The sequence below is a fragment of the Sphaerodactylus townsendi genome, linkage group LG01 (genome assembly GCF_021028975.2).
Source record: "Sphaerodactylus townsendi isolate TG3544 linkage group LG01, MPM_Stown_v2.3, whole genome shotgun sequence".
In the NCBI taxonomy this organism is placed as follows: domain Eukaryota; kingdom Metazoa; phylum Chordata; class Lepidosauria; order Squamata; family Sphaerodactylidae; genus Sphaerodactylus; species Sphaerodactylus townsendi.
The window spans coordinates 89,325,703-89,348,581 of record NC_059425.1 but is presented as its reverse complement, the minus strand read 5'-3'; the positions used below and the strand labels follow the sequence as shown (position 1 = coordinate 89,348,581).

The 22,879-nt window shown below is 43.9% G+C and overlaps 1 long non-coding RNA gene across 1 annotated transcript; it reads left to right on the top strand.

Moving 5' to 3' along the window:
• The first annotated feature begins 1,074 nt into the window (after positions 1-1,074).
• On the top strand, positions 1,075-4,901 carry LOC125441540. The gene is made up of 2 exons (XR_007245870.1): positions 1,075-1,136; positions 4,785-4,901. It is a non-coding gene; the product is annotated as an uncharacterized LOC125441540 (long non-coding RNA).
• Positions 4,902-22,879: the final 17,978 nt, after the last annotated feature.

Sequence of the window (22,879 nt, the reverse complement as noted above, 5' to 3'; positions counted from 1 at the left end):
ACATTTTCAAAACCACTTCATTTGGCTGTGCACTCTCTTTAAGATGTTTCCCGCGCTTCTATGCAGTCCCTGGATTTTCTCCTCAGTGCCATTTTCTCAGCTCATTCTCCATTCTCCCACCCCCCACAAGAGACCTATTTTTGGAGCATTTTAGTAGAGTTTCTTCCATTTTGGGGGGCTAATCTCCGAAGGATGGAGTGTAGAAGGTGCAAAGAATTGCTGCATCCTGCTGTGAAGCCTTGAAGCATCAATTCCATGATAAACTAAAAAAAAATCACAAAATGACAGCCAAGAATCATTTTGAGGGGGTGAGTGCAGATATACATCATGGTAAAGGGAAGGTTTGAAAATGTTTTAGAAACATTTTCAGGAATTTTTACAGAAAGGGACAGTGACCCCCCTTCAAGTTCATTGAAGTCAGTGGACTTAGAAAGGTGCAGTTTTGCTCAGCAGTGCCTGTGCAACTTATAAACTAGTATATGTGTGTGTAAAGTTCTACCAAGTTACAGCCAGCTTACAGAAACCCCAGTGGGGGGCTTTTAAATATATGTGTGAGAGAGAGACGAAGAGAAATTGGAAGAGGATGAGTTCTGATTTATATCACTATTTTAGTACAATGAGATGTATCTTACGGCTTGAGAATGGCTGTCTGAGGGCTTTTACCACCTGCTAAAACTGAAAATTTCAGGATGTTATGATATTAAAATTAGTTTTTAGATTGAGAAAATCTCTTTGGGCATGCAAGCTATGCAGACAGTACCCTGGCTATTCATATCTCTAAGGAACAACACAGTTTTTAGATCACTGCAATCCATTAGCATTGAAGATGTAGTTTCTGGAATTACGTGCTCGAATCCTACATGAGCCATGTTTCAGACCCTGGGAGTACATTACTGCTTCTCAGGATCGGTTTCCATTGCATGAATAACATGAATTCATTTTGGCCTCCCCAACAACTTTTCTGGAATACTTTCAATTGCTTCTGTGCGTGTGTGTGTGTGTGTGTGTGCATGTGAATGTTGTATTACAGATATGCTTGCAATGATAACTTGGTGTTTTGTATGACAATATACAGATAATGAATGGTGCTCCACCTGCTAAAACAGAAAAAGAGAAGACTGCTCATCAAACACAAGGTTCAGTGTTCACCTGTCATCTTTCTGATTATATAAGGCCATTGGCATCTCCAAGATTTGTATCACAGCCTGGAAGCTCTTATTCCAATGGCACAGGAAATGCTACCACTTTGTCACTCAGCCTGCCTTTGCATTGGCCTTTCATCTGCCTGGCAGTTGTTCTTTGAAAATAAAGCTTAATATCCTTTCATGATTCACAAAGAAATAGATTATCTTTGCTGTGACAATGTCAGTTTGGATTAATCTGTCAATATAGACATTCAATACTTTTAGCTATCACAAAGTTTAAAATAACGAAGATCTTGTGGCACCTTAAAGGGTAACATATTTAGCATAGCATGGCGATTTGAACGAAATTATTAATTGGTCAGTATTTTTATATGCCATTACTGAGGTGATAAACTGAAACAATACAACAATCTTTATACAACTCCCTCCCCACTTTTATAAAATAATGTTATCTATAATAAACCCAGAAGAAAGTTTAACAGTAATGTATCATGAGGCCAGTATTATGCATTTAAAAGTAGTTTCTCAAAAGAAAAAGATTAGCAATTAGTGTCATAGTCTTCACAGCCTATTCACAGGTTACTAACAGTAAACATCAATGTTAAATTGTTGAATGAGTAGAAAATATTTATTGACATACTCTTTCCACTCAGGTTTGTAAAAGATTTTTAAACAGAAAATCTTCTAGAAAATCTTGTACATAAATAGAAAATTTTGTACATAAATAGAAAATCTTGTACATAAATAAAAGTATTAAGCAAGAAATCATCAGACCTAATACAATAAAATAGTAAAATGAGGCCTTCACTTGGAAAATATAAATGTGAAGCAAATTATAATGGCAGGTTCAAATAAGATCACTCTGTAGTTCACTTGATGACTTATAAGTGGCATCTCCAGACCTCTCTTTTTTTTTAAAGATTGTTTGAAGGGAGAGGTGATAACTCTGTCAGTGGGTTGCCACTTTTTAAATTGTTTCATACATGAAAATCATCATTGCAATCACCAGGATTTTCAGTGATATATTGCTGATCCTAACAATTATCTGACTTGCCTGGCAATGGGTCAGGCAGGCTATATCAGAGGCAGCCAAAGTCTTCCTGGAATGGAAAGTCTTCCCAGATCTGTTAACATCATGAATTGTTGGGTATGTGTCCAAAGGACCATCTGGCCTGGGCACCTCTACTTGCTTCAGCTAAGCAGAAAAGAAAGTAACTTCCCATCCAGACTCTTCACTCCCACTCCCAGTTGCAAACAGGCTTCCCCGATGCCAGACTCCCGCTTGACACCATGTGTGTGTGTGTGTGTGTGTAGGTGTGTAGGCACGAATGCGGAAATGGCCGGGTCAGCGTTTCCAACGCCGACCCGACGACGCTGGGACCGTCCGCATGGACGGTCCAGGAAAGAGCCAGGCAGCCGGCACCGCGGAGCGCTGGCGCCCGGCCAACCCGGCATGTCCTCGGGCCTCCGGCACATCGCCAAGACCTGGGGACACGCCCCCCTGGCCCTGCGCGCCTGCTCCAGCGGCGCAGGGCAGGGGGGCGTGTCCTCAGGCCTCGGCGACGTGCCGGAGGCCCGGGGACAAGGTAAGTGCCGGGTGGGGGAGGCGTCTTGAAGCTGCTGCCGTTCGCTCGGCAGCGGCTTCGAGGCGGCGTTTCCCCAACAAGAGTGCTTCCGAGCGCTCTGGGGAAACGCCGGCTTCGCGGCGGTCGGGCGGCGGTCGGGCGGCGCGGCTGCAATGCAGCTGTGCCCCCTGTGCGAATGGCGGCCTGGAGATGGCGTTTTTGCTGTCTCCAGGCCGCCATTAAATGCCCGTGCGGAAACGGCCTAGGTTTCTTGGCTATTCTGGTTGACTTCATCAGGTTTCCTGTTTTCTACTTTCTACCTATTTTCTTTCCTTTTTTTTCAATATTTTATTTATTCATTTTTTTTAAAAAAAATATAAGATACAGATATAACTTGAAGTAAATATTTCCTAGGATATAGATAATAGATATACATTGGTTAACTACATTAATCCATATTTCACATGCACTATTATTTGTACAGTTTTATATTGAAATATTTCAGAGGATTTAATACATGTACTATTAATCAAAATTATCTGATCCTTATCTACTTAACACTTTAATCCTAGTAATATTAAAGAAAAAGAAAATATATAATAGATAGTTAATAGTATTTAGAAAATAAGAAATAGAAAATTTACTAGAAATTATGATTATGAGATCTCTCATAATCAAGATATAGAATAAGAACAAGCAACCCCGTATAAAGTGAGTGACTTCCCCCCACCCTCATATACTCTTTTTGCTAGATATTATAATGTATAGGCAAGCAATTTCAAAATAGACTCACATTATTCTATCTAATCTTACTTATATATACAAAAAGAAAAGTTTACATTATAAAAGAGTGCCTCAACTACTCAATTTCTTCATCTCATATCTGTTATTAATGTATAATTTCCAGTTCTCCCATTTTGCTTCCTGAGGTTTTATTATATTACAATCTTTGTTTCCAATATTAACATAATATGAAATCAGGTCTACTGTACTAAACTCCTGAACTTTATGAACCCAGTCTTCTATTGCTGGGACTTCTGATGTTCTCCACTTTGCTGCTAGGAGCATTCTTGCTGCCGCGGATAGGTAGAAAAACAGTCTTTGATTGTTTGCTGAGAAGGAGATACCTGCAATAACAGGGCTTAAAAGGTCCATCTTAATATGAAACTTAATGTTTAATACTTTTTGTATCTGTGTGGATTTTTTTCCAGAATTTTTAAACTTTTTTACACGTCCACCACACGTGAGTGAACGTACCCATTTTTACCCCACATTTCCAACATTCCGGAGCATAGTCTTTATACATTTTGGATAATTTAACCGGAGTGAGGTACCATCAGTAGAATAATTTAATGTTATTTTCATGAATTGTTGTGCACGGCGTAATTGAGTATATGTTTTGCCAATATCGCGTCCAATCATCTAGTGCAATGGTTCTGCCTAAGTCCTCAGCCCACGTTATCGTAGTTTGTTTGACTTGTTCATTATGTGTTTTCAACTGAAGCAACACCTTATATATTTTACTAATAAGTTTATTGTTTGCTTTGAATAAAATTTTGTCGATTAACGTTTCTTTTCAATCAAAATCCCAGGTTGTTTTCTTTTTAAAAATAACTGGTTATTTGATTATATGTATACCTATTTTCTTTTTTGTACATGCCTTAATCCAGGAAAATGTCTGACACTAAAGTTATAGTAATGTGTGGAATTATGTTGTTAGTTCAACATTTAAATAGAAAAACATAAGATTGTGCAATGAACCAATCTTCCCCAATGCACAGCACAAGAGATGAAAACTGATATGTGCATGTAGCTATTCCCTTGAAAATTTCTAAGAGTATATCATCTTTGTTAGTGGAACCTCAGTTTGTGGGTTCTGTGAGTCAGAACTTGGAATGAATCTAGCAGTAATTCAAAGAAAATAAAACATTTTTCTTTGTACTTTTCACTTAACAGAAGTAGAAGCACAGAACTTAGTAACACAAAAGATCTATGATCATTTAAAGTGTAACGATTAACTTTTTGCTCCTTCACAGTTTTCCAAACCTAAAGTCTATTTCTTTCCTCTTTTTAGTGGCCCAGGAAGTCTCCAGTTGAACACTTTGTGCACCAGCTGCAAAGAGGAGGGTCCCAAGAGAATTCAAATGATAAACACAGCCCCAAAACAATAAATTGTAAAATGTACAATTTAGAACAAAAGTCTTCCTCCCTTACTAGTTTCCGTACATACATCATAGTTACTTTAAACAAGGTGTTAAGTGCATACAATTAAATTTCATGTCACCAGTGGATCAGCCCTGTTTCTCTCTTTTGCTTCCCACATATCCTGCACCCTTCAACGACTAGAGGCTCCACCCCTTCCTAACTCACTCCATTCCTTTATATGAGTTACATTAGTGCTATCAGTTTGTAGCTCTGTAAAATACTAGCCTATAACTTAGTATATTCATCAAAACTTCAAAGTAAAGCAGAACTTGGATGGGATAATTTTTGAGCAACTTTGACTTTGTAATGCAAAAATTCACATTTAGTTTGCCCATTAACCCAGGAAAGAAGACAAAAGGTTATTTGGGTTCATTAGGAACCACAACTTTAACAGTCACAGATCTGCAGTGATTTTTCTATTAAATTTAACACTCGTCTCCCTCCAAAATTTAATAATCTGAGTTACAATGTTGGGAAGGGTTGACAAATCCTGGGAATTTCCTGGAGATTTGGGATTGGAGCCTGGAGAGTGCATGGTTTGTGGAGGTGAGCAACCTCACTGGGGTATAATACCATAGAATCTACCTTCTAGGGGAACTGATCTCTGTAGTCTGGAGAACAATTTTTATTCCAGAAGATATTTAGGTCCCACCCAAACCTGGCAACTCTAAAGACAAGCAATGCTGGCAACGTTTGTATTCCCCAGGCCTGAGACCTTGGTACCTCATAATTTGCCTCCAATTTGCCTCCAATTTGATACAAGCCTGAAGTCCCTAGAATGCTTGGTGATTCCCCACAGGCAGAGTCAACCTAGGTTCGACCTAGGTTTGTCCCAGCAACACCCAGTTCGACCTGGGTTCATTTCAGTTCTGCCCCCCTCAGAACTGGAATTTCTGATTCCAGTTCTGAGGTACAGCTTTTTCCCCAAACCTAGGTTGAACTCAGTTGGAAGCTAGACAGTGGGGAATCATCCGTGGCGATTCTCCCATTCAGCCAATCAAGAGCTGTGTTTTGGGCATGCGCAGAGTCACAGTGGAAAAAGCATGCCTTTAAAAAATTTTAACTGCCATTTTCGAAGCTACGATGATGAGACGTTTTGGCGCCAATTCTATGTAGCTGCGACGTATAAAAACTTTTAAAAAGGATGCACGCTCAAGTTTCCCGCCATACAACAAGACCCAATCAGAAACGAGGAACGAAAGAGGTACCAAAGATGATCCAGCCCTCTGAGCTCAGTTCCAGTTTAACTGTCAGTTGCTGTGAGGAGTGACGACAGTCGACCCTAGGTCAGTACCAGTTAAAGGAACCGTGTCGAACCTAGGTTGACTCCACAGTGGGGAATCACACCTGCAGGTATCTGAGAACAGTGTTTAAAGCACCAAAAAGGAGGCTAGGGGGTAGGAGGTAGACAGTGGGGTGGAGAGAGAGAGTCCTCTCGATGTCCACCACCACTATTTTATCAGGAATCACTGCAGCTATGTAAAAGGGATTGCCATGCCAAGGAGGGTATTGCTGAGGAGCTGTTGACTTATAAAAAACACCACTCAGATGCTTTGTTGGAAACATAACTGGTCACAGCTGTTCAGGCTACAGGAGTTCAGGCTACAGGTAGCTAAGGCACAGCATAGGAACAGATCCTGGCTGTTGAACCTATGAGCTCCAAATGAAAAGAAGCAAGGAGTAGCAAGTCCAGGGATCCTACTGGGTGCTGGTCTCTGTGTTTTCGCCCCTTATTATTTGGAGGTGTAGGCCAACTGGTCCTTTATAGGAGCCCCCAATCTTTTGGGAGGCATGTTCTCAGACGCCACCTCCCACAAAAGGATCTGTCCCAATGATGAATCTGCCCAGCTGCTACAAACAATAAAACAATGCAACAAATACAAGCATAAATAACTAAACGATCATGCAACATAGGGATGGGAGTGTGAAAGCTTGGGAGGTGCCACAGCAAACAGGCAGGAGGTCTGGGAGGGCCTGCTTTTTAAATCCTACCAGGGCCTACACTATGCGCCACCTTCTCTGGCCTGTGCAAAAGGCCTGCAATGTCCAGCCAGTCTCTTCCAATGGTCCTGCCCTGCAGGACTATGAGGTTGGTATAAAGAATGCCCTTCCTCCCTGCTCCCTTAAGAATTTCTCAGACCTGGCCCACACTTGGTAGAATGCTCTGCCTAGAGAGGCCCAAGCTTTAAATGATCTAGTACAGTTTTGTTGGGCCTGTAAGATGGAGCTGTTACTCCTGGCATATTGTTGAGAGTAGCAACAATATACAGTAAACACATCAGCTGGCCTGTACTTTGTTGCTCTCCTCCCACCCCCCACCCCCACCCCCACCCCCACCCCCACTATACACTATTATACACTATTTGATAATCTGGTTTTTGGGCCTACACCCAGTTAGCCTGCTGTGTGTTGCTCCCAGAATCTTAATTTGTAGCTGTAATTAGGCCAGGAGTACTATCAGGGCTCACACATGACTTCCTTTTTAGCAGCATCTATATTGTACTGTTTTAAATTTAGTTTTAAGCTATGCATTTATTCAATGTATTTTAAATTATTATCTTCTGTAAAATAATGTATTTTTCCTTGATAAGAGTTAATCATAAAGTCAAGATCATGACCCCTACAATGCTCAGAAATGAGATCTAAATGTGTTGTGCTTACCCAACGTACAGCAACACATTTGACATTATAAAAAAGAACTACAGAATGATGAATGAGTCACTGAGATTTTTAGACCACCTTGTAGCTGTTACAGCCTGTTATTCAGCCATCAGTGTGGCTAGCTCTTTACCACAGTACTATAATTATTGCTTGGGTACAAGCAGCATGCAAGGACAACAAGTCTCATTGTTTTCCCTCCCTCAACCTCTATTAAAGCAGCCCAATGTAATCCTGCTTGCCATAAAATGGTGAAAATTGCATTTTCCTTGCCAGCTTCATCACAATGTTGTCAAATTCAGCACTGATTTAGCAATCACAACACTAAAAATGATAACAGAGAAGCACACTGGGCTTCCTTCTTTTCAGAATGTAGGGAGAAATCTGCCAGCATGCAAACCGTATGCAGTCATTTCATATTTTACACCCACAAGAAGAATGAAAATGACCTCACTCTGTACACATTTATCTGTCAATGTTTCCCAACCTTTTCAACATCGTGGTACCCTTGACCTCACTCTTCATATGTCATGGTACCCCATGGGTGGTATGCCCCTGCCACCCCCACCTTCCCCTCCCAGTACCCCTGCTTGTAACCCCTCAGAGGCATATCTAGGGAAAATGGAGTCTGGGGCAAAATCTGAGTTTTCCACAAACACCCCCAAATGGGCTTTAGTGGGGCTGTAGCGGATCCTACACCCCTTTCTCGTGGCACGACACTTACCTAGTTCTAGGTCTGTGGCTTGGGGGTCAGAGAGGTGTGGCTTGGGTTAAGTTGGAAGGTGAGGATAGGGGGAGGGTGGGGAGGAGTGACTAAGGATGGCAGGAGGGTTGAAAAGGAAGGCTTGGAGCAGCAGATTGGGAGAGGGTGGAACAGAGAGGCTTGAGGTGGGGGTTCTGGTGGGGCAGGGTGGCAAGGTGAAGCTTGGGGTGGGGGAAGAAAGGGGGAAGAAAGAAGGATAAGGTTTGGGGTGTGATGGGATGGGATGGGAAGGGTTGGCAGGTGAGTATTAGGGTGGGGGAGGTTTGGAAGCTGTGGGTATGGGTGGGGGAGGATGGAATTTAGATGATTGGGGTGGGTGTGGGAGACATGTTGCCGGGCCTACAGATGGCCTGGCTGGAGTTTTGGGGATGGAAGAAGGGGCTTGCTGGGTGTCCAGGGGTGAAGGCCAGCCTGCACCTCAGACTCCAGCCCCAAACCTTCACCATTGTCAGGGAGCGGTGCCAAGGGTGCCAGCAGGACGTGCAGGGGCCCCGGCTTGGGTGGCAAGCGTGCTCCTGGGTAGCACAGGGGGCCAAGACGCCACCCCCACCAGCCTCCAGGAGCCCTCAGGTTGGTTCTCCAGCTCACTTTTTTTTGCCCAACGCAGAAGGCAAAGCAGGACTGCAGCAGCACCTGGTTGACAACATGCTGCAAGGGCTTGCCTTGAGCCGCCGACACTTGTGTGTGCCCTGCTGGGCTCCACTGCCCTGCAGACTTTTGCCCAGACTTTGCTGGGAACCCTCCTGGCCTGGGTGCTTACGTGAGGGGCTCTTTCAGCCCTGGAGCTAGCTGCCGCCAGTCATTGTGCAGGAAAACTGTGCCAGCGGAGCTCTGCAGGGAGAAGAGGAAAAGAGGCAGCAAGCATGCTCCTGGGTGGCACAGGGGCTAAGGCATTGCCACAGTGCCACCACGAGCGTCCAGGCACCTGCAGGGCTGTGGCTGGCTGTGCCGTTGGGGCCGCAGCCCCGTCGGGGCGAAAGGGTGGGGGCAGGAAGAAAGGGAGGGGGCCGGTAGCATTCTCGGTAGTGTGGCATTTTGAAACACAAATGAATCCAGTTAATCAGCCATCAACTCACATGGTGGCCTTTTGAAAACAACCAGCCTTTCTCTTGTGGTCAGCCTCCCACTTCCAGCCTGCATCTACAGCAAAGGGGTCAATACACCAGTCTATGTTACAGGCTTTTGCAACTATTATTGCTATAAATGTATGTGAAACACTGTGAACTTCTACAATTCGGTATTGATGGATCTTAATACCTCAGTTTATGCAAGGTGTATTGTAGATTAGCTGATGTCAGGCTGGATGGGGTCAATTTCAAGTTGTGCTTAAACACTCTATGAAGAAGAAAAAGGGGATATTTTTATCCACATCTCCCCCCATGCTGTGTAGGAGCATAGAGTGGCATCCTTTGGTTCCAATTCTACCACCTGCTGAAGATAGACATTCATCTATCAAGGTCGAAAGCAGTCCACAATCAATCCAGCAGTTTAATGCTCACTAGGATATCAAAGCACTTAATATAAAGGGGTGTAGCAAAACCGACTCAGAAGTACAAACTGAGGTCACCACATGGATTAAGCTTCAGAAACAAGATCAGTGACTTTAGAATCAAAACACAACATAGCTGCCACACCAGAGCTTGGTTTCCAGCCTCTTATATACTAAATACTCCACCCACCAGTGTAAATCCCATACAGCTGAGTTGCCTTAGTCTGGCTCCAGAGAACACCTCATTGAGACCAGCTCAACCCCAGAGCTGCTAATGTGCTGCTGCATCTCCTCTCCTGTAAACTGGTATGCAGCTTCTTCCATCATTGCTCACAGGGCTCAGGAGAAAGAGAGTAGTCAATGTATCTCCTGTACCTGGCTTGGTATAAGGAGGCTGGGGAGTTTCAGGACTTGAAACTGGCTGTGGCTCTGTCTGAGCCTCTGGACCTGTTCCTGCAGGGACTACTGGAGGCTCAGGATCTGGGTCTGAGGGCATTGCCTGGGACTCTGGGACCAAACCTGTACAGTCTCTCATGTCTGCTTCACCACCACCACAAATTTGATGATAGAAAGAGCTGTTATTGATCTGTTGTAATTTAGGAAACTCTTTAAAAGGTTATTTTTATTTATTTGTTTGTTTGTTTGCTTATTTATTTGATTTATAGGCCGCCTCACCCCCAAAGGGCTGTGCAAGCACTGGATCATTACTGACCCACAGGGCAGAGGCATATGGTGGGAAAATGGCACCTAAGACAGCTGTACTCTGGACACCCCCCACTACACTCAGGGGGCAGGGCATGGGAGTGGGCCCTCTGAGCCCTGCCCTAACTCTGCCCCCCTCCCGGCTCCCTGCTGTCAGCTGGGAGCCAGCAGTACCTTCTGCCCTCCCCTCTGAAGAGAGCAGAAGCAGCTGAGGCTCTGTCTCCTTTGCTTTTATACTCATGATGCAGGGCTTCACCCCTCAGGGGCATGACCCCATGCTTATAAAAGCAAAGGAAATTAGGACGGAGCCTCAGTTGTCTCTGCTGTCTCCAGAGCGGAGGGCAGAAGGGACTGCCGGCTGCCATCTGGGAATCAGGAGCCGAGGGGGGGGGGCAAGGCTTGTGGGGTGGTTTCCTTGGATTTCCTTGGCCTCATCCATGCCAATGACAACATGGGTGGGTCCAAGGGCACCCGAAAACGATGAGGCAGCAGGACTTCCTGCTGCCTTGCCATCTTCCTGGTCATTCGGGGGACCGATTTTGCACCTCCCACATGACCAGATTAGTGGTGTCCAGGAACAGAGGGTACCCCCTGTCCCTAGGGCCATACACCACTGCCACAGGGTGACATTACATCATGATATTTACTAAGCAGAGCATGCTAATAGGGTGATTTGCCATTACCAGGACACTTATCCCTTCCCTTAATTGTACCCTCCCTTAATTATCTCCTCCCTGAATTATAGCCTCAGATGTAATAGACATTGAAATTTATCTAGACTTTTAATAAGAATTTCTATTTATTTTTTAAAAATGCATACTGGTACTTATTTTTTGCAAGAATATTTTCAAGACAGCTTGCCTATCGAGATGTTCCAACACAAACTGACTGGACGTATGTCCTGCCAGACAGTCGTTAACAGTAGTCAATTTTTCAACAAACTGTTTGTCAAGCCATTTGTGGCTGTTTGGCAGGTTGCTTTAGTGTATTCCTTCCTAACAGTACCATATAGCAGAATCACCTTTTTATGTATGCATACACTCATATGGACAGATGGAGTTCTATTCACTCATGGTTCTTCCTCTGCTCTGTTTAGGAGGCAACTGTCTGCATACACAGTTAAACCAGTCACAAATCATATAAAACAGTCAAAAATAAATGCTGTGGTTTAAACATACCATTCAGTCTTAGTCCTTAGCAACATTATGGCTACCAGTCAGTTTGGATCAGCAGCATGTTTACACTTGCAAATCTGCTCAGGCAGGCCTTCAAGTTGTTTGTGCCTAATCAAACAAACAGAGTGATCAACTCATGTCTGATCATCACAGACAACACACACATCTTGGGAAAGGGGATGCTAGGTACTCTAGCCATGGGAGGAGGGAAGACATCTGGGGCAAAGCTGTGGTCACAGGCAAATCTGCCTCACTCTGGCAGTGAAACAAATAAAAGTCATACTAGAAGTGGTCTTGCTTGCCATGGAGAGAATGGAAAGTATAAGAAATCTTGCCCCAATGGACATTCACCTTCCATCATCCAGCAGGCACCTTGTGCGTAATCAGCCTCTCTTTCTTTACTCTTGTTCCCCACCCCCACCCCCACCCCCACCCCCACCCCAAACACACACATACTTTCACCAATTGAAAACTCACCACCCCCTGTACGAGCCTGGTAACGAAAAAACATAATGTTTATAAAATGCATATCTTTTTTTCCCACCACAAGGTAAAAGCAGTTGTGGGGGGGGGGGGGGTGGCCATGATGGGAGGAGGGTTTGTTAAAACAAACAAACGCACACCTTCTCCCTGTACTGAAGAAAGTGCTAGGAGTGTTGCCTTCCTAACTGCCACACACAAATCATCAATATACCAGTGTTTCTAACTGGATGAAATAAGGTGCTGCTGAGAGAAAATCTTTTCTCACGTTCTTTGCTGTTTCCTGAGTATGTTTACTAACCCAAGGTGGCAAATAATGACAAAAATAAATGTGCTGTTATGGTACATCTTTATGTATTACACAGTCTGTATCCTTTTGGTTGTCAGGAGCTGAAGGTATAACAGCTGCATGGCAAAACCCTTGATTGCCTTAATGGACTGCTGAAGGACTAACAGCAGTCACCTGTTGGCAGTCAGCCAAAGGGAATGACTAAGCATGATTGCATCAGCTACCTGTATAAGCGTCATGTGACCTTTGACTGTACTAGCCATAGGCTAATGAATGTATCATAATGTATATAAGTAAGCTAACTCAGTTAAGCATGTTCCTTGCTGGGGACAGGACCTAAGCCGAAGGCTCTGTCCGTTTAAACTGTATATATTGTATCAATGCCAATACATCCTTTCTTTGAGTGAACTCCCTGGCTCCAGTGGTTATTGCCGCAATCTGTGTATGCTCAGTTGCGCCTACGCTGTCAACTCGTGTCATTGGTAACCTTCCTGGTGGGTTAGCTGTCAGTATTTGAGCAACCACAGTCTCAGCTGGTCCTAATTTCCATGCTATCCAATGCAGATGGAAAATACAAAATGAAGAAGCAGACATTAGCACCTGCATGACGCCTGACACAATGGAGGAATGTTACTGTGACAATCATTTTATAGTAACTGCCACACCAAAGGACACTATGGATCTTCTTGTCTGGTATCATTTTCTGTGCTAGTGGCCAATCCCCTGGACAAAGGCAGAATGCTGTGCGAAAATGTATTATTCAGCATGTTCCCATGAAGGAGAAACGAGTCTCCCTGACTCCAACTCTTTCTCAACTGTGTTTTGAAAACTAAGTATTAATAACTATTGTAATTTTCTTTGGTCCTGCCTTGAGTGGGTGCAGATGTTGTTCTTCCAATAAAAGGCTGATCCTCTTTTGTAGTCTAATGCTCATTTATGACCCTCCCTTATGTTATATGGCTCAAAGTTCATCAATTTAACCACTGAATGTATCTAGAATGGCTCACCACTTGCTAGCTTTGCAAGGTATTAGTAGCTTCAAGCCTTTATGGGGATGCTTGGGAACACTAAACATTGAGCTGGACTTATAGGTATTAAAAGCATTGGCCTATCTCTACTGTCCTGTAGAAAAAAAAAGCTAAACTGTTTCATTACATGTTTCACATGTCTGAGCAATTACAAATGGTTTACTAAGTGACATTTATACTATAATATTATTTACTGTGCCTGTAGGAATAGATTATGCTCTACTATACTAACATTAAGTGACAGGATCCTGTCATGCTTACTGAAAGCCTTTCTACAGTTATTACAGAGCAACAAAATTGGATTTTATGCCTGTTTTAACCAAGAATGTTGAGCTTGCTTTATTTAACTATTAATGCTGCACTTTTCTTGCCAGTGGGTATTCAAATATGGTTGCCAGCTCTGAGTTTGGAAATACCTGGAGATCTTGAGGGTTGAGCCAGAGGAGGGAGAGGTTTGGGAAAAGGAGGGACTTCGTGGGGAATAATGCCATCTGAAGCAGCCATTTTCTCCTGTTGAACTGATCTCTGTTGCCTGGAGATCAGTTGTAACAGTGGAAGTTCTGCAGCTACCTTATGAGCTAGCAGTCAAAAACATATTACAATGTAACTCTCATCCCTGTTTTGTCCTTACAACATCCACCTTGTGTGGTAGGTTAGGCCGAGAGCTAAACTAGATGGGACAGGTAGCCCTGGGTTCCCCCCCAAGAATGTACCACCATTTTAAAGAGTGAGCTCCTAGCTGAGAACACCTTTAAACTGTGCTCTAATTTGGAATAGTGGCTATCTTTATAATAATCCTTCCTGCTATCAAATTGCAGCCAGGCAGCCCCAATCAAAGCAATAAGGCAGGTGGTTGCAGTGCCACAATCATGTCACCCTGCCAGTCCAAGAGAGGCTTCCTGGTGGTGTGGGAAGGCTTGCAAAACAAAATAGCCTCCCTGTCACTGAGAAGCTGCGTGGGGCTGAATTGACTTAAATGACCCAAAAGGGTCATGTAAGTTTAAATTTCCCACTGCTGGCAAAACTTGGTGAATGGCTGGGAAGAAGCCAATTAATGTCAGCTCCTCCCCAAGCCATGCCTCTGGACTGCTCCTGCTGTAATGATGGTGGCAGGATCGCGGAGCAGCATCCCACACCATGTCCCACCACTGGAGGAGGCTGGTGGCAGACACATACTGGTAGTTTTGCCTTTCCGCTGGTGTAAGTGCTCTGTGGAGTGCAAACCTACGGAGGTGACAGCGTGCCACTCCCCCAAGCCCTTTTGCCCCCTTCCTTTTGGATGGGGCTGTAAAACTTCCACTAATTTGCATAATAAACGAAGTAAATTGAAATAAACGAAAAAGGACAATGGAACTCTTGATATTTAGGTGTACCTTCTTGACCATGCCATATCTTGCTTCTGAATGTATTCATTGTGTGTGAGTGTATGTTGTTGTGTGTACTGTTAAGTCACAGTTGAATTATGGCAATTCTGTACAGTTAACCAAGGAAAAGACATATGGAGGTGGTTTGCCATTGCTACCTCCATGTAGGCTGAACAAGTTCTGAGGAAACTGTGACTGGCCCAAGGTTACTCAGCAGGCTTGTTGTGGAGGAATGGGGGACTGAACCCAGTTCTCCAGGTCAGAGTCTGCTGCTCTCAACTACTTTACCCTGCTGGTTGTCATTCATCATACATCTTTAAAATAATTATTTAATTTGAAAAGACTTTCCTTCACCAAGAATGTTGTTGAAAACAATACAAACGTAGAAAAACCCTACTGTATAATACACAGCAGAAAATTTTTGTGTGCTACATTTTTTATTCAATACACATTCTGTTTGTGAAAAACAAAGATCTAATAGTGTTAAGTGAAATTTCTTGTTCATTCACATTGTTGGTATGTGATCTCCTGACAGCATGTGGGTGTTCTTTTGACCACAGTCGACCCCCAGACGTTTGATTTTTTGTTCTGTGTGATCAGATGCAGAATACGGGCATTTTCAGTCTTGAAGGGTTTTTATTATTTTTTAAAGTAACAGTTCAGCAAGGAGTTGCTGAAACACAGGAACAAGCAAGCTGATCAGCTCTGGTTTCCTGTTTTTACATAGGTTGCAGTTATATGCATTTGCTGAATAGTTAGTGACCTCCCTAGGATGTCAATTGTAAGTGTGTCAAGTGGAGAGGAGCTGTTGTGACAGATCAAAAAAGGACTGAGAAGACCAGGGCTCAAATGTCGTGAATCTCATCTGGATTAGTCACTTTCTCACAGCCTTCCACAGTGTTGAAAGGATAAAATAAAGAAGAAAAAACCATGTAAGTCAACCTGAGCTTCTTGAAAAAAATAGGATAAAAATAAGATCAAGACCGAGGCGGATCGGCGCTGCTGGTGTTGCTCGATCTCACAGCAGCGTTTGATATGGTCGATCACGACCTTTTGATCCACCGCCTGGCTGCCTCTGGGATACGGGGCATTGTCCTTCAGTGGATTGCCTCGTTTCTCCAGGGTCGGGGTCAGCAGGTGTGGTGTGGGGATGAGGCTTCCCCTAGAGCCCCACTTAGTTGTGGGGTCCCTCAGGGGGCCTTGCTCTCCCCGCTCTTATTTAACATCTACATGTGACCCCTTGCTCAGCTTGTCACCAATATGCGGATGACACCCAGCTCATTCTGTTGATGGAGAGGGGGGCGGCCTCTGCCCCTGCAGCTCTGCAGCACTGTTTGGAGTTGGTCACTGGTTGGTTGAGGCAGAGTAGGTTAAAACTTAATCCAATGAAGACGGAGGTCCTCTGGCTGGGCCGGGGGGAGAGACTGAGGGAATTCCAGCCGCCTGTTTTGGAGGGGGTTGCGTTGACCCCGATGTCCCTGGCTTGCAGCCTGGGGGTCCGCCTGGACTCTTCATTATCAATGGAGGCCCAGGTGACCCACGTTACCCGGGTTGCATTTTTTCATCTTCGCCAGGCACGGCGTCTGGCTCCCTATCTCTCCCAGTCCGACCTGGCCACTGTGATCCATGCGACGGTCACCTCGAGGTTGGATTACTGTAACTCGCTCTACGCAGGCCTTCCCTTGAGACTGATCCGGAAGCTGAAGCTGGTCCAGAATGCGGCGGCCCGGCTGTTGACAGGTGGTGATTATCTAGATCATATCACCCCTGTGCTATGCCGCCTGCACTGGCTCCCAGTGGAGTTCCGGATCGTTTTCAAGGTATTGGTACTGACCTTTAAGGCTTTACGCGGCATGGGGCCTCATACCTACGGGACCTCATCACCCTTATGTCCCACATAGGCCGCTGCGGTCAACTGCGGCAGAACTGCTGGTGATTCCTGGCCCTGCGACCATGCGGCTGGCCTCGACCCGGGCCAGGGCCTTTACGGCTCTGGCCCCTGCCTGGTGGAATGCTTTACCTCCAGCTGTCCGGGCCCTGCGGGACCTTGGTGAATTCCGCAGGGCCTGTAAGACGGAGCTATTCCACCGGGCTTTTGGAGGGGCTGGCCGCAGTTCTATTGCCCCCCACTGAAACCGGAACTAAGCTGCCTTTTCCTTCCTGGTAGGGCCCTGATTCCATCCTGGGCCCTGCCTCTCCTCCCTTCTCCTTTGGTCTTTAGACCGGGCGCCTGTGTGTGTGTTTTTACACAACCTTGTTGTTCAATCTGTATTTATTGTTTTAATTGCTGCTGAATTTTAATGTTAGATTTTATGTTATATTGATTTACTGTTCTGGAAACAGTCATGTTGTGAGCCGCCTCGAGCCGTTCGGGGATGAGGCGGCCTATAAATAAATGAATGAATGAATGAATGAATGAATGAATGAATGAATGAATGAATAAATGAATGAATAAATAAATAAATATGTAACTGAAGTAGTGTGGAAACCTCTTTCAAGTGATCCAGCTGCAACCCACACCAAAAATATCAATCTTTCTCAACTAGATATGTAAAATTTCTGAAACATGAAAAATGAACACCCCCCAAAAAAAGAAATTGGGGGCGGGGGGAAATTGAAATATACACACAATATTTGGTTTCCTATCAAACGTAAACTTATTTTACTGATTTAACAATATGAAATGTATTCTTTATAACCAGGTTAGTTCATAGATTTGCAGTGTTGGCATATTTATGGAATATAAAAATAGCAATGTATTAGTTTTTTTGTTATAAGAAAAGTTCCCAATATACCCAAAACTCAGGAGAGAAAAAGAGAACTGAAAACTGAGAAAGAGAGAATTGCAAACTGATACACCCTAATTTTTGCCATCTGAGAGATAAAAGGAAAAATAATATTGAAGATAGAAAACAAATTCTGAAGTAAACAAAAATTGCATTATTAGAAAAGAAACATTCTAATACAGGCACAATATTATTATTAAATCAATTATAGCATATTACTTGTTGCCAAAATTATTCATATTTAAATAATAAACTTGTTTAAGATATGTTGTATATGGATACACTATACATAGTGCTGTAGTTTGTTTTACATTTTTTTAAAATTGCCTTAAAAACATTGCACTCATTCCAAAGGGCAGGGGGAACCCCATAAGACTTTTTTTGCATTATTCCACAAATTTTTCCAATGTTTCCACTTCATTTTTTTTGTTTAGTGGTCCCAATCTTTGCCAATTTTTTCTCTAGAAAAACTAAACAAAGGTTCATCTTCATTCATACATTCATTCAGGCATTAGATTTCATAGACTGCCTCATCCCCGGAGGGTTCTAGGCGGTTCACAACACAAAACTAAAGAGCAGTCAATAAATAACTTAAATTACCTCTAAAAACATTAAAATCAGTATGCAGCATAATATCCCCATATTAGCGGATCCCGGCCTTAAGGCTGGGAGGGACTGGCAGCGCTCCAGATGGAACTCCCTCTTCACAACTGTATTCTCAACCTAACCTACTTCCCCAGATTTTTCACAGGGGATAAAATTGAGAAAGGGAAATTCTTATAAACCACCTGCACTCCTTGCAGGAAAGATCGTATAACATTGTATTAACTGCTTTTGTATGCAGGTTGGTAAAACAACATGATTCCTTCTTATTCAAGCATTGGTAGTTCTCAGGGAGTGTTAACATTATTATGGGAAGAAATCCTGCCATATTTACATATTGTCCTCTCAAAAGATTTTACAGGTGCACTTTGGAACTGGGTTACATGGAAACAATTCCTAGGAAATAAGGCCTAAAATGCTGTAGGAAAAGAACTTCAATCTTGTAACTGGTCTAATCTGATCTACTGGACTGTCCCATTATGAGAACACAAGGCATGACATCCAAGCTCAGTTTATATACTGATGAAGCTATCACTTGTGCCAATGTACTGGGTCTCACTTATTTGAGTTTGGGGTCACTTAATACAAAAGGTTATTAAGTGACCATCATATCTTTAGGACCACTTCACCCCGTATCACTCACAGAGGACCCTTCGACCCTCTGATAGAAACTTATTGGCGGTCCCTAGCCCCAAGGACATTCAGAAGAAGAAGAGTTGGATTTATATCCTCTTTCTCTCCTGCAAGGAGTCTCAAAGGGGCTTACAAACTCCTTTCCCCTCCCTCCTCACAACAAACACCCTGTGAGGTAGGTGGAGCTGAGAGAGCTCAGAAGAACTGTGACTAGCCCAAGGTCACCCAGCTGGCATGTGTTGGAGTGTACAGGCTAATCTGAATTCCCCAGATCAGCCTCCATAGCTCAGGTGGCAGAGTGGGGAATCAAACCCGGTTCCTCCAGATTAGAATACACCTGCTCTTAACCACTACGCCAGTGCTGCGTTCAACTGTTTTACCTTCTTGGCCTTGGCTCCAATCTGGTGGAACTCACTTCTAGCAGACTTCCGAATCTAAACGGACAAAGTGTTGGCACAGAATACACCATACATCGCTGTGATCGAGGACAAGAAAGTGGCCATCATCAACATAGCACTGCTTGGTTACAACAGGGTCATAGAAAAAGAACATTAAAAGGTCACTAAATACCGCAATTAGAAAATCAAGATTCAGCAACTATGGCACAAACCAGTTGAGATAGTCCTAGTGATAATTAGGACATTCCAAAAACACTAGGGCGGCACTTGAAATACCTTCAAAATGACAAAAACAACATCTATCAGATTTGAAAGGCAGCCCTGCTGGGATCTGTGACTAGTATGCCAATACATTACAACTTCCTAGGCCTCTGGGTGAGGCTCAAATTGTACTGACAGGCCAACAACCAACTGAAGAACTGGCAGTTGTGATATCAAACAAAACTTAATAATAATAGTAATAATAATAATACACTGGGACATTGTCAGGGGGATTGTATGATGATTGAGGTGCATTCCTACCTCTCTGTAACTGCTTAATGCTACAAATCAAATGCTGTGAAAAGATACATGTAACCAGCCTGCTACATGTTACCACTGCCATCTGAGGCATTCTTTCTTTGATCTTTAATTTATGGTTTCACACACTTTGTAGATAGTTAGGCTTTTCCCTGACACCCTGATCCCATGAGAAACAGAGTCATATCCGTTATTTTGTGGGGGCAGGAAGCCAGGTGGCTTTCTCTTACTATCTGGTGGAGACCTTGGGGCACCTCAGCTCTGGGGACTGTTTTTCACAATTTCTTGGGAATTCAGGAGGGAGGACTTGCAAGGCTCATTCCGCACATACAGAATAATGCACTTTCAAACTGCTTTCAGTGCTTTTTGAAGCTGTGTGGAATAGCAAAATCCACTTGCAAACAGTTGTGAAAGTGGTTTGAAAACACATTATTTTGCATGTGCGGAAAGGGCCGCAAGGGATAAAGGATGTGGCAAAAGCCAGGTTTGTCAGAACTGGCTTTGTCAAGCTTTGGTGCTCTGATGCTTCTCAATAAATACTACTGATCAATTATACAGAGTCTGTATATTGGCTTAATGTTTGAGACCTAACAGATATCTCTTTTGAATGATATGGAAAAGTGCTTTACTTCAACTTTATAGATAAAGTTATGTATATATCTTTATAAATAACTTTCTAATTTAAATGCCTGGTATAGTCTTTAGCTGCCTCAGCTAAACAACTTCATCTCTAAGGCAGTTTCCGCACGGCCTCCCTGTCGCCTCCACGCCGGCAAGAATTTCGCCGGCGTGGAGGTGAAGGCCTTTTGCATGCACGCATGCGGGCGGCCTCAGCGGAGCCGCCTCTTCCCCCTGCCCCATCCCACTCACCTTGTCCCCGTCGTCCAGGGGTCGGAGGACAGCGTGGGCGGGGCTTCGACGGCCAGCAGGCGACGACGGGGACAAGGTGAGTGGGACGGGGCAGGGAGACAGCGTGTTCCCGGCGGTGCGGTTCGCACCGCGCCGCCGGGAAGACGCTTTCCCCCCAACAACAACCCTTTAAAGGGTTGTTGTTTAAGCGGCCTGACGCCGCCCTGGGGGAGGGGGAGCGCAGTCAGGTCGGCGCTGCTGCGTTGCAGCAGCGCCGCCTGTGCGAACGGCGGCCTGGGGGCGGCGTTTTTACCGCCCCCAGGCCGTTGTTTTTGGCCCATGCGGAAAGGGCCTAACAGTTTGACTGCTCTCCACCAATTTCCACATGAATTTTCAAGCAAAGCACCACCAATAGCATGAAATGCTCTTCAGATTTCAAGCAACCCCTGTGCATCCAATAAAGTGCATTTGCTTTCTCTGTACAAACAATGAAGGAACTGAAGGTTAAAAAAACAGCTACTGAAGTTTTAGCCAAAATTCTCAGGAATTGAAGATTGCTTTCTATTAGCTCAATATTAGCAACTACACATGTGCGTGAAGTCCCCAAGGTCTCTGGCACACCATTCCAACAGCCATACTGGCAAATCTTGGCTCCTGCTGTACAATTTCCTATGTCTAAGCCTCAAGCACAATCCTTCTAGACTTCTAGATTATTCTCTCCAGTTCCTGGTGGTTTCCTTGCTAGACTTTGTTACTACTACTTAGGGTGCGTGTGTAACCCAGAGTCCATTAGGGCAGTGGTGGGATCCAAAAATTTTAGTAACAGGTTCCCATGGTGGTGGGATTCAAACTGTGGTGTAGCACCAGTGGGGCTGGGCGGGGCACAACGGGGGCGTGGCCAGGAATTCCAGGGGCAGGGCATTCCTGGGTGGGGCTGTGGCAAGGACGCTGCCACTGCGCCGGTCCTTGGGCGGGAAACGAATGCATGCAGGTGCAGGCTGCCATGCACGCCAGTGCATCTCCTGCTAGACTGCTTCAAGTTCTGTGCACTACTACTGAGAGGAGGGGTGTAACTAAGGCAAAAATCACATGGCAAAATCACCAATTAGTAACCCCCTCTCAGCACACACAAATAATTAGTAACCTACTCTTGGGAACCTGTGAGAACCTGCTGGATCCCACCTCTGCATTAGGAGGATCTAAAGAGCTCAGAAATTACCATATAAGGAGGAAAAGGCTCAGTTTCCTCAGACTTGTTGAAGGCCTGTACCTGGACGCAATCTACTTCAGAGAGTTCAGTTTGTTATGAACTATATTCTGATATTTCAGGTATAAGAACATATTAATTGTTGAGAAGGGGGTATTATGTTTATATTGATTGGCTATTAGTTTGTATTTCAGTTTTCTGTAATAAAATGTTACAATGGGTGCTATATAAATCTCCTCAGATTTGTTGAAGGCCTGTACATGGAGGCAATCTACTTCAGAAAGTTCAGTTTGTTATGAACTATATTCTGATATTTCAGGGCTACCTTTGAATGCCTAACAATAAAGAGAGAAGGCTCAACAAAGAAAAGAAAAGCAGCTAGACAGAATTGGAAAGGACTGAGACCCTGCTAGTCTGTTTTGCACAACAGGCCAAAACTATTATATGTTGATTATTGTTGCTGTATTTGATTGCCATGTTTCATTGTTGCACTGTACATTATTATTCATGAAACAGAGAACAGATTTGAAGTTTTTTTTGTTGGAAGTCTTGTGAATGTTAAGGGTCATAAGGTGGGATCACACTGTCAAAAGACTTGAACTCCTTTTGTTTTCCTTTGATGATAATGTCCCTCTTAAAAGGACCAACATGACCACTGAAGGGTAAACTACATTCTGTCAGCTATTTCTTGGGTTCTGACTATGATGCTCATCCAGTTCTGCCTAATCTGCACAAGCTACATCTCATAAACTCTCATTAATGTATGATCTTTTGGCCGTGGTGCCATTTTCTATCTTTCCAGTTCTATATTAAGGCACTGAACCAGCCGTTGTTTTCTTTTAGCATGGTCTTTTTGTTTGTAAGCATTACGGGAGAATTTTAAAAGACACCCTGTCACTAAAAGAAAACAAGAATACCACAGACCTGTGTATTCTAGAAATCAAAGAAAAATCAAAATTCTGCACGCACACACATCCACACAAACTCATGGATAATGTGACTCCTATATGTTATGGTAAAT